We start from the raw sequence: 12,553 nt of genomic DNA on the forward strand, positions 1-12,553 counted from the left end.
GTAACCACCCCCGGTGTAAAACCTGTCCCATGCACCCTCCCACCACCACCTACTCCAGTCCTGTAACCTGGAAGGTGTACACGATCAAACGCAGAGCCACGTGTGAAAGCACCCACGTGATTTACCAACTGTCCTTCCTACACTGTGACGCATTCTATGTGGGAATGACCAGCAACAAACTGTCCATTCACATGAATGGACACAGACAGACAGTGTTTGTTGGTAATGAGGATCACCCTGTGGCTAAACATGCCTTTGTGCACGGCCAGCACATCTTGGCACAGTGTTACACGGTCCGGGTTATCTAGATACTTCCCACTAACACCAACCTATCCAAACTCCGGAGATGGGAACTTGCTCTTCAATATATCCTCTCTTCCCTTTATCCACCACGCCTCAATCTCCGCTAATTTCAAGTTGCCGACACTCATACCTCACCTGTCTTTCAACAACATCTTTGCCTCTGCACTTCTGCCTCGACTGACATGTCTGCCCAAACTCTTTGCTTCTGTATGTGTCTGCTTGTGACTGTATATGTGTGGATGGATATGTGTGTGTGTGCGCGAGTGTATACCCGTCCTTTCTTCCCCCAAGGTAAGTCTTTCCGCTCCCGGGATTGGAATGACTCCTTACCCTCTCCCTTAAAACCCAAATCCTTTCGTCTTTCCCTCTCCTTCCCTCTTTCCTTACGAAGCAACCGTTGGTTGCGTAAGCTAGTATTTTGTGTGTATGTTTGTGTTTGTTTGTGTGTCTATCGACGTGCCAGCACTATATCATGAATTCGAATCCTCAATCTTTTGTTTTCCCTTTGCTAGTCATTACAAATGAATCATTAGTGTTCATCAGAGTATTCTCAATAAGATATTGGAGAAATTTAACCAGTTTTCATTAAGAAACAGAGTGTAAGTTAACATCTGTATATATTTAAAAGCATTGATGCTGTAACAATAAGCAGTATTAAACAGTTCAGAATTATGTAGACTTTTTGACAAAGAACACCTTGTATATGTACTAAGGAGAAAGCATGACTTATACATATATCTGACATGTAGCAAAGATAATCCCTATCTTATAGTACTAAGATGCTAAAAGAATAATTAAATAAGACTACCAATGGTTTGGTCATTGAAGCGGTAGAAAATTACATGAAAATAAAACTATGTGACTCTTAAATCCTGGGCTTCAGAACACTTCTGTCCCAGTAACTATCCACAGACTGATTACAGAAGTAATACAAACATAATAAATTTCTTTCTGATAAATGTTCCTTTTCCAATTACATATTAGATCTAATACACGTTAAGGACAAGGTTATGACATAAAGAATATTCACACTTGATAGTAAATCAATGTCTATCCAGTGACTTTCACATAATAGGTATAGTAACAGGTCAAACCAAATGAGGACACATATATAAGGCTACAAACAGTATAACCTAATTGTAATCACATCTCATTTTTAAAGTAATAAATTGTCTCTATAACAGCACAGATATCTTAAGTAAACTTCACACCAACTCTAAACATTTTCTCAACTTTTCCCAAAGTAATCAGAACAATGAGATTAAAACTTTATCAACATAGTGAGAATAACTGTACAGACAAGAAAAGTAAATATTACACCAACTCTCCTCAAAACTCATACATGTGTTGCATTATTAAACCACACATTATTAAACCTTCTCAAAGATTGTAACTGTACTCGTATCCAGATAACCAGGAAGAAAAAAAAAGGGGGGGGGGGTGGACCTTGCTTAGTATAAAATACGTGCACCAGTTCCTTTTGGCATCCAGTCTCTAAGGGGAAGAGGGTGAGTTTGTACAGATATGTAAAAGAAGATGTGACTTGAAACGTAAAGTGTCACACCAGCTCGGAGCCTTGGGTTCGCCACCTCCAAATTTCAAAAAGACCTTGCAGCCTCCGGAGGAAAATTTCATTAGAATGATTTGAGGCTGTCATCATTTGAAATAGCATCTGTTCTTACTGTCATCACTCAATTGTTATGCGTGTCACTACAAGTTTAATCAGAATTCATATCTTTCATAGAGTCACACAATATTTTTGAACATCGTCTGTCGGATATTCAATATCCATACCACACAAACAGTCAGTCACATCATCTGCTTTTACATTGAAAATTTCATGTAATAAATCGTGTTCCTTCACATTGAATGACCATATACTAAATTACTGTGTTCATATTTTACTGGTATGCAGTAGCAAATCACTACATGATGAACCTTAGTTTTAAAAAAATGGATACATTCATTTTTGAAAATACTGGTCTCTAATCGAGAAAAAACAAATTGGTGTTGTTTTGTTCTTCCACACTCTAAGTTAAGTGCCTGGTAAAGATATAGACTTGCATCTTACTCTATACTCTAGGATAGTAAAAGGATCCTAACTGCTCTTTCTAACTAGATAGTATAGTAAAAGGAAAGTGATTTCAGAAAATAAATATGGAGTCACTGGCTGGGGCAAGGCACCGTATGCCACATGCTGTATCTATGAAAGTACCACAGATCCCCTGTCTGTTAAATTTCACCACAAAACTACAGAATAAATGTTTCTGAGAGGATGTTCAACCCCAGATTTTGCCTTGACTATACAGTACACAGAATGTATTCTCAACTACTTCAACTCCTCAAATCACTATTTATTTCATAATTTATGATGGATATAAGAATTTTAAAAAAAAGTTCAAATATTCAGTGATAACAAAAAATGAATATAAATCTCCTCTAATTGGTTATTTCACTTTCACTGGGTTAAAGTACTCACTGTAGAGTTTGCTAAACTATACAGTATAATCTTGACCGTGTAAAGTAAAATGCATAACAAATAATTTTCCATGGTATGTCAAATATCAAAGAACAAATATCATGATCCTAAACAGGTGATTAAGGTTGTCTGCACAATTTCAGCTGTGTCACTTTCCTATGTCCAAATAACAACAATTCAAATGGTCCTACATAAAAATCAAACAGCCCCCAATCGATGCTAGGTAAAAGCATACACAAATGTTCAAATATACTTTTTTCAAGCCCCACTATATGAACAGACAAAATATAGATAAAAATTTGCAAATATTCACAAATAAAAGAAATATGAATATAAAATACAAAAAATTTTTTACAGTATTAGCTTCAAATGTATTAAGTTATCCGATTTCTCACTTGTCAGTGTTTGCATTTTCAAAAGGGAGTGAACATTAACTGTACTTTTTATGAGTTGTAATTTTCTTTCAATTAGTGTTTTCTTTATTATTGGATCAAAGTATTCATAATGTGTCTTAACAAGGTGTACAGCATGGGTTTGTGTGTGTGGCATAGCGTATACATTCTTCAACACAAGTTTGCTATTTGCTGGTTGTTTATTTGCTTTTGAGATACTTTCATTATCTAGGTAATTGTTTTGCAAAACTCCCTTAAATCTGTCTTCAAGCTACTGATTTCAACACACACATTCCCTTCCTTCACTACTTGTAAATATTCACTAATTGAGTTACTATCAGATGCCTGTTCCAAATTTCGAAAACAACTTTCCATTTTGATGCATTTCATTTACGGTTTCAAACTTTTGGCCACTATGGTTACATCTGTCACCCTAGTCACTAACTATTTTCACCACTTTATCACAGTCACTTTCTTTTACTACAGATTCTACACATTTACTAATCATATTACCACCAGGAGACTGTTCCATATTTTTCATGGCTATTTTATTATCTGCATACACACTCTGACAAATTTCACTTAAGGCCTTACACTTTTGATCTCCGTACTGATATTTGCTACTATAGTTATTGACTACACTTAGTACTCTATCACTAATTAAATCTTCTTTTCCATTTTCACAAACACATTCAGACACAACATCACTAACATCAACTGGTAACATTACACTATCAGGTACTCCTCCACTGATTTCTAACTCATTACTCAAACACACAATGGAAATTCCAGAATCATTCAGCATCAAATCATCAACTTTAACTTCTACATATACCATCCCATCTAATTCTGTAAGTAACATATCATCATCGACATCATTATCATCATCATCTGAAACATTCTCATCAGAAACATTATCATCACACTTAATATTATTTTCAACACCAAACTCATCTCTCTCTTCACACACTTCTTCAACAACCTCAACACTGGGACTACTCTGTTCTGTCACATCTTCATTTTCCTATCTATTATCTATTGCAGTTTCATCTGGAATTACTCTGTCATTCTCTCTTCCATTGTCAAGCACATGAACATCAGCTTCCACACATACAGCACCAGTATCAGCATTTTCACTCATTTCACAGTCACTCAACATTCTCACTAAACCATACTCATCAGATCTGTTCTCATCACTATCAACAGCTACTACTGCATTACTACCGTTAAAGAAATTTGCCAAAGTGTTTTCTTACAATTCAGATTTTTTACTTTTTTGTTCATCTTTGTTTTCAGATAAAAAAATTTCACAAAATTCCTTATCAAAATTTATTCTGTTCACTTGAGGTTGTCTTTTGGATTCATAGTTTTGATATGTCCTGTTTGTTCTACCCCTTCCCTTTCTGAAATTGAAGGCTCTGTTTCTGTTTCTGCTTCCATCTTGCCTGTGATTATAGATGTCATTTCTTTCCCATGCTAAGTCTAATTTGTCTACAAATCTTAAAAATTCTTCAATGGTGTTGTCAGGCCAATAGGCCAACTCTACTGTATCTTGTGTGGCAATCTACATTTTAAAGTATCTATTTGGATCCTTTCATCAAGTTTATCTAGATATGCTAAAGTTCTTAAGTGTTGTTCACAAAAGGTTTTCATGCGACCATTACTTTGTTTGAAATTTGGCCCATTCAAAAATTCTGACTTAATTCTAGCTTGTTTAGTTTGTTACCAGAATTTGTTCATGAAAGCTCGTTGTACATCATTAAATGACATTTTGGGTTTGATTGATTGGTTCACCCATGAAAAAGCCTCCCCATCTAAAAACTTTTTGCAAAATTTAATTTTTAATCTATCGCTCATTTTATCAGTCAAGTTAAGTTTCACCTGGTACATGAAATCACATGGATGTATATTGCCCTCCTCTGAAAATGTTTTTATGTTAACATTATTCCACAATGGACTGTAACTACAGAAAGATTTCGCACCAAAAGAATCTGAGATTTCTTGAAATTTAGATTTGAAGTTCGAAATTTTGCCTAAACAGTGCAATTTTAGTGAAATTTTGTATATTTTGGTCTGTTTCTGTGAACTTCTTTACAAAATCTTTGTTGATCTTTTTTAATTGTAACACTTCAACTGTAGCAACTTTTTCGAAATTTTCCACAGAATCTAGCCCCTCTTCAAAGTTTTGGTATTCCTGTTTTAAGGTAACAATTTCCCCATCTATAGTCAACACATATTTGGTATTCTTGACTGCTTTCTCCTATCATTTATCTAAACTCTCCTTTGTGTTGTGAATTTGGGTTCCACGGTTGTCTAACTTTTTACCAATAGAATCAAGCTACTGATCAAAAAAGGTTTTATGTTCATCAAACAATTTTTCAATTGTCTTTTTCTGTTCTTCCATTCATCTTTCTTGTTCTTCCACTGATCTTTTTTGTTCTTCCATAACTTGAACCAACCTATCCAAGGCTGATACATTAGGTTCAAATCCACAAAAGGGTCAACATACACTACTGTGATCACTGCCCTCTCCGATTTCATTGTCTCGATTAACTACAGTTTACATTAACCTTCCCATTATCATCAACTTCCCTATTTTTGTTTACCTCCATGTTATCCTCCACAATGACAATGCAGACAAAAAACAATTTACAAAAGGGAAAATTCAAATAAATTTTGTACTTACAATTGGTTCTCCAAGTTGCATTTTCACGTAAGTATCATTACATCCTTTGTAGTGTTACTCATTGTCTTCATCGTTCTGTTCTCAAGAAAATGGAATATTATTTCAACAACTGGGATAACTCTGAAACAAAATACAAGATTAGTTTACAGAATTACATTGTATCCCAGCTCCATACACCAATTATAACCTGTCTTAACATCTCATAATAATGGGGTTGTTCATAGTTACTCACGATCTGCCGTAGTCGTCTTCCTGAGTATATTTACGGTCACTGTAAATTAACTACTGGAGAGTTAATGTAGTTTTATCTTGAAACTTCCAGGCGGATTAAAACTGTGTGCTAGATCGAGACTCAAACTCAGGACCATTGCCTTTCGCTGGCAAGTGCTCTGCCAACTGAACTACCCAAGCACAACTCACTCCCTATCCTCACAGCTTTACTTCTGCCAGTACCTCATCTCCCACATTCCAAACTTTACAGAAGCTCTCCTACAAACCTTGCAGAACTAGCACTCCTGAAAGAAAGTATATTGCAGAGACATGGCTTAGCCACAGCCTGGATGGTGTTCCCAGAATGATATTTTCACTCTGCGGTGGAGTGTGCGCGTATACAAAACTTCCTGGCAGATTAAAATTGTGTGCTGGACTGAGACTCGAACTCAGGAACTTTGCCTGGCAGAAGTAAAGCTGTGAAGATCGGGCATGAGTCATGCTTGAGTAGCTCAGTTGGTAGAGCACTTGCCTGCGAAAGGCAAAGGTCCCGAGTTCGAGTCTCGGTCCGGCACACAGTTTTAATCTGCCAGGAAGTTTCATATCAGTGCACACTCTGCTGCAGAATGAAAATCTCATTCTAGTTTAATCTTGTGTTACATTTCATAATATTTTATTATACTTTCAAAACAAAATTAAAGTATTACTGCAAAGGCAAACAATACTTACAATACAAAAGGCACAGCTACATGCTCACTGCTCTGAAACCAAAACCAGACTGACTGACTTTGCCAACATGGCTGTAACTATTTATACTTTCTTAACAATCCTGAACAATCCTCAGCATTGTTTAAAATTATTATTTCATTAATTAACAATTAAAAGTCTCATCCTAAAACAAATGACATATTTCAATGATTACCTAGATTCTTATATATTAAACACATGAGTGAATTCTAGTCTATATACTAATTGTATCACATATAAGCACTTAGGTGTCAGATGTTAACAATACACTTGTTATATTTACTAATTACAGGAGATTCATATCATATAAAATGTTCCTACCAATTAACGGACTTCTACACTTTAGTGTAATTAATATTCTATAATTCTTTTTTCATAAATTTTTCACAAGTACATATTTCCATACATCTCTATCTCAGAAATTACTGTTTATGGTCAAAATTTATTTGTTTAATAAGTTCCTATTAGACTGTTATGTTTCAGTAAGCAAAGCAAAACATTTTCATAAAACCCATTTCAAAATGGAAATTCATTTGAAATAATGGCCCTGAGCTCCTTGTGTGTGTTAGTGTTAAACTGGTATCAGTGACCATGAAGTAGCTGTAACAATAATCATTACCAAAAGACAAGGGACAACTAAAATTAGTAGAAAGAGTCATATGGCCAGCATGCTAGATGAAGTGTCAGTAGTGTCATATCTCAATGCTGAATTTAAATGTTTATCTCTGCAGAAAAACATATAAAAAGGTTGGTGGAAAAAGTTTAAAAGAATTGTGGTCCATGACATAAATATGTACATACTTAGTAGAACTTTTATTGGTTGGAAGAACTGTCAACTGTACACAGTCGCTGTAACGAAAAGCAAATGGAGACTATTACATATAGTGCGTAAACATAGCATAGGGCTGTAGCAAGATGAATGCTGATTAAAGCCATCTGGCTGCCAAGAGGGCAATGCCTGAAGTCTTCAATAAGTACAGTAATGTAATATTATCAAAGTAACTTTCAACTATCCAAATAAGTTCTATTCATATGTCAAGAATGTTAGTGACACCAAGTTAATGTCAAGACATCATGGGAGACACAAGACCTAAAACTGAAGATAAGAAAGCAAAAGCAGAAATGCTCTGTGAAGGAAAATCCAGAAGTATTGCCACAGTTTAATTCTTGTACCACAGCAAAAATGAATCATATTTGCACGAATCACACTGCATGTGATGTGGAATAACTTTTATCACTCTCCATCCAGCTGGCAGTTCTGTTCTGTCTCTAAACTGTCATTCATGAAAATGTGTTTTCAGTGCTAAATGTTGCACTTCACTAGGACCCTGTTTTTAGATTTGGACTTGGCTTTAGTTATGATGTAAAAGCATGGATGTTAGTATCAGTAGCGTTGTAAAAAAAATTCTGCACAAAATTTGAGGCCAAGTTAGTCCCCATTTTATCCATAGTACACCATAGATTGTTTGAAGAAAAAAGTGTGCACAATGAATGGAAGATAGCAAGGGTCATACCTGTCTACAAGATGGGAAGCAGTAATCTTCCACATGACTACATCCCAGTATTCTTGACAGCCATCTATTGTAGAATATTAGAACATATTATGAACTCAAAACTATTGAGGTATCTTAAAGAGAAGGAGCTCTTCCATATCAACCAACGTGGATTCAGAAAACATTAGTCATTTAAAACACAACTTGCCCTTTTCGCACATCTCATACTAAAAACCATCAAACAAAGCAGTCAGGAATATGCAGTATCTCTTGACTTCCAAAACACATTTGACTCATTACCATACCTACGCTTATTATCAAAAGTACCATAATAGCATATAGTGTATCAAATGAAATTAGTGACTTGATTGTGGATGCAGCATATAATCTTGGATGGGGGTGTCTTTGACAGACATGGAAATACTTCAGATGTTCCTCAGGGAAATGTGTTGGTTCACTTGTTGTTCATATTATATATTAATGACCTGACAGACAAAATTAATAGTAACCTCAGATTTTTTGCAGATGATGCTGTTATCTATAATGTAGTACTAAACTGGAGACAATTGCACAAACATTTAGTCAGATCTTGATAAAATTTCAAAGTGCTGCAGCGATTGCCAACTTGCTTTAAATATTCCTAAATGTAAAACTGTATACTACAAAAATCTTAAAGAAAAACATATTATCCCCTGACTACAATATCTATGTGTCACAACTAGAAACAGTAAAATAACACAAAAATAATACTTCAACAATGGAAACTGTGTGTGGGAGTATCAACAATGTAGGAAAAGATTGCTGCTTAATGTAAAGATAAGGCAATATGTTGCAGACAGTCACAATTAAAAGACATTTTCATATAAGCCTTCAGCCACAGCATTTGTTAGAACAAGAGAAACACACAAGACCACCAACTTTGGCAGCTCAGGCCAGCACTGGCAGAGTTGGCAGTCATGCATGCATGAGATGTGCTTGCTTGTGTGAATGAATGGTGCATGTTTCTCTTTTTCCAACAAAAGTTATCTGTAGGTTTCTTTTAATTGTGCCTGTCTGCAACTTAGCGTGTTAACTTCACATTAAATATCAGTCTATCTTTTCCTACATTATAAATACAATACTTTGGCATAACAATACAAAGCAATATGAAATGTAACAATCACAGAGGCTCAGTTATTGGTTGTTTACTATGAAAATGCAATCAGTGTTCTGCAAAGTCTTCTGTGGACCATCATAGAATATTGTTCAAATTTCTTGGACCCATACCAGATAAAAGTATGAAATGTTTAGAAATCTAAAATTGTTTTTTTCACAGGTGAACTTATACAGACAGAGCAGCCTGAATTGTCACAGATTTGTTGGACTTGTAGACATGTGATGAATCTACTGGAAAAATTGAACCTGAAGGGGTGGGAGAGGGGGGGGGGGGGGGGGGGGGGGAGTACTTACAAAGTTACACAATGAAAAGGGAAGAATCACTAATAAGTATTAAAATCCAAAGTGCCTTCTGCCATGCACTTCACGTTGATTCGTATAGTATAGAGGCAGATGTACATGTAGACACTCTGTCTGATTACTGCATCAGCATTTGTTTTGAAGCTAATGATGTGTAACACATTAGAAAGCATACTGCTTTGGAACTGTGCTGTCCTTCCATCTACAAATGGCTAGAAATAAAAAGAAATTTAATCTATTTCTGTACAATTGCTTGTGAGCAATATCAACTGGTAATAATTGTTCTGCTCCAGACTGCACACTGTTGTTAAATGTCTGTGGCAGTACCATTTATTTCAGAAATGTAGTGTAGAAGATGCCTGCTCATTACATTTATTGTCATTCAAAAGGGCTTACTTTTTATAGCAAATAAATGTACAGACTGCATTTCTAAATGGTAAAGTTCCTCAGAAATTTATGCAAAGCTACCTCTGGGATATGGAGATGAAACAGGCAGAGTTTGTAAGTCATTTAAGGCATCAAATGGCTTGAGAGAAAATCCTAGAGCATGGTATGATTGTCTGGATGAGTTTTTAAGAAATCTAGGTGTAGAAGAAGCAAATATGATTATTGTCATTATGTATTGGTAACAGCAAATTATGTTATCTGTATTATCTGTATAATTGTGATTCTTTATGATTTGCTAATTTGTGGTAAAAAGAAAAGGAAAGTACAAGAAATAATGAATCCATTATCCAAGCAATTTCAAAGGCATACGTGAAGGAAAGAATTATCTTGGCATATATGTTAACTATAATTACGCAAATAATATAATGACTCTTAGCCAAGTAAGCTATATTGAATCTCTAGCTAAGAAATCAAAGACTGAACATTGTTGTACAGTACACTAATGGAAGTTAATTTGAAATCAGAACCAGCACAAGAAGTGAGTCATGATATTTAGTGCAGGAACTTGGTATGTGCTCTCATGTACATTAGATCAGGAACATGACCAGATCTATCTTACAGTGTAAATTATTTGAGTGGATTTCAAAATTGTTATAGTGCCATTCACTCTCAAGTATGGTTTTACAAATGCTGAAATATTTCTGTCAAACAAAGATGTTTGAAGTTAACATATGGAAGGACTTAAATTACTTATCTCTTACTTTTTTTTAGATGTTTTGTGATTGTGTAGATCATGGTATGTAATGAGATTATTTGAAAATTTAATATTTTGAAAAATGTAAGAAACAAGCCTGATGTGAGTCTTAGAGTGTATTAAGACAACTCAGAGGCACTCTGTACTGCTAGATATGATAATTTTATAAGAAATTCAAAATATAGTGAAGCACACTACCATTTTCTGAATGAATGTTGTATGAATGTAGCTACAGATATTTTTAAAAACAGATTAAGAAAACAAGGTACCTGACATTTTACCAAATTTTTGAGGAAGGGAAAATTTGTAAAATTTTGTGAAATGTTTTATGCAATTTGATTGTGATACAAATGTAGCCGACAATGTCAGTAGGGCTTTCAACAATGAGGATAAATGTATGTAATATTTACTCAGTTCCACGATTTGAGTGTGTTAACTGTGTGAAGAAAGATGTAAATTGTATTTAACTTTTTATTAATAAGTACTCTTAACAGGTTTAAATTGGAAAATGCATTGGTATTGTTTCAGTTTCATGGAAGGAGCATTTATCAGAGGTCCTGGTTCTTTGTTATGCCCTACCTTATGTTAATGAGGCATATTAATTATAGGTTTCTGTAGGATGGTCTGCAGGTGCTGTGGCCTGGGCAGGAGCATTCTCAGCATTCGCATAGTCCATTACAAAAGCATTTTCTGTCATTTTCCCATAGTAAAATGGTTATCATTAACCTAAAGATAATCATAACATTTTATTTTACATCATTTTAAACTCATTAATTGCATTTTCAACAGCAGCTGCTTTGAAATAAGCAATTGCCAACAGATAATGAATTTCTTATCTCACCCCAGTGAACTTCCTCCACTCAGCTGTAATAAAAATGTTTGATTTTTGGAATGAGATTACCAAGAATAATGTCAAATAATACAAAATACACTCTGTGAATTTCATCATCTATAACAAAGACTGAGCAAATATCTTACCACTAATTCCACAAGATGTTGTTGAATCTCTTGAAACATATAACACACCAAGGAATGCACGTGACAGTACCACACAATGGTGTCCTGCCATGTCAAGCATTTGTAAAATTATGTTTCCCAGAAGCATGAAATTAGGTTAAGTGATTAGTCATCCTACCCAAGCTGTCATCTTGACCCAGTCTTTCCTACATAGCTTCATTTATTTGACTGAAACATTCATGAATTCCATCAATAAAATAGAATCATGAAGAGTGCAAAATAGGCGATGTAATATCAGGGAAAATCACAACCATAATAGAAATTGGAGGGATAATAGATATGATAATAGATATGATAATAATAATAGATTCCAGGAGAACAATAACAGCAACACAAATGAAATTTTGGTTCAAAGAGGAATGAGCACATGAATTAACAAAATAATGGAATAATAGCAGAAACCACTTGTGAAATTAAAATTGACCCAGATACAGACCTGGAGAGAGGCTTGTAGGAAGAAGGCATAGAACAGGACCAAATTTGCTAATGGGGAAAAGAAGGCAGGGACTAAAGTCAATAACATGGATTTGACAAAAAAAATCAAATACTGGAAAGTCCAGAATTAAATAACACCGTATCACGGAGATTCTGAGTTACAGAATGGCACAACAAAAAAACTGATATACATTT

This window comes from Schistocerca serialis, chromosome 4 (assembly GCF_023864345.2).
Source record: "Schistocerca serialis cubense isolate TAMUIC-IGC-003099 chromosome 4, iqSchSeri2.2, whole genome shotgun sequence".
Classification (NCBI taxonomy): Eukaryota; Metazoa; Arthropoda; class Insecta; order Orthoptera; family Acrididae; genus Schistocerca; species Schistocerca serialis.